Below are 565 nucleotides of genomic sequence, written 5' to 3' on the forward strand. Positions count from 1 at the left end.
CTCTCTCCTCTCTTTCTCTCTCTCTCCCTCTTCCACTCCCCCCCTTTTGGATGTCTCATCCACAGGGCCGGTATTAAGGGGGGGGGGGGGGGGGACAAGTGAGGTTTGGAGATGTCAGCTTGCAAGCCAATCACAGGCGATGGCCTTAGGTTACGAAAAAAAAAATTATTATTCGTTCCCATCTGTCAATCACCACAGCACCCCCTGGTCATGTGGAAAAGAACGAAACAGAAAGAGAGAGAGAGAGAGAGAGCGGGAGGGAGACAGGGAGGGAGGGAGGGAAGGAAGGAGGGAGGATGAGAGTGAGGTAAAGGGGAGGAGTAAAAAGAAAGGTAGGCTTTTTTGTAGTTGTTTTATCTCTTTTAATTGCAGCTGTCTTTGCCCTGGCGTGGCAGAGGAGAAATGCCTGAGCTCCTGGCCCTCATTCAGAGCAGGTTGGGAGTGAGGAACTACTGCTGAGTGGGACAGTGAGAGAATGCTGAGTCCTATTTCTTTTTTTTTGGAGGCGAGAGGAGGGGAGGGGGGGGCCTGACTAATTGATCCGGATATGTATGCATACAGTACA

Source organism: Alosa sapidissima, chromosome 24 (assembly GCF_018492685.1).
Source record: "Alosa sapidissima isolate fAloSap1 chromosome 24, fAloSap1.pri, whole genome shotgun sequence".
Classification (NCBI taxonomy): Eukaryota; Metazoa; Chordata; class Actinopteri; order Clupeiformes; family Clupeidae; genus Alosa; species Alosa sapidissima.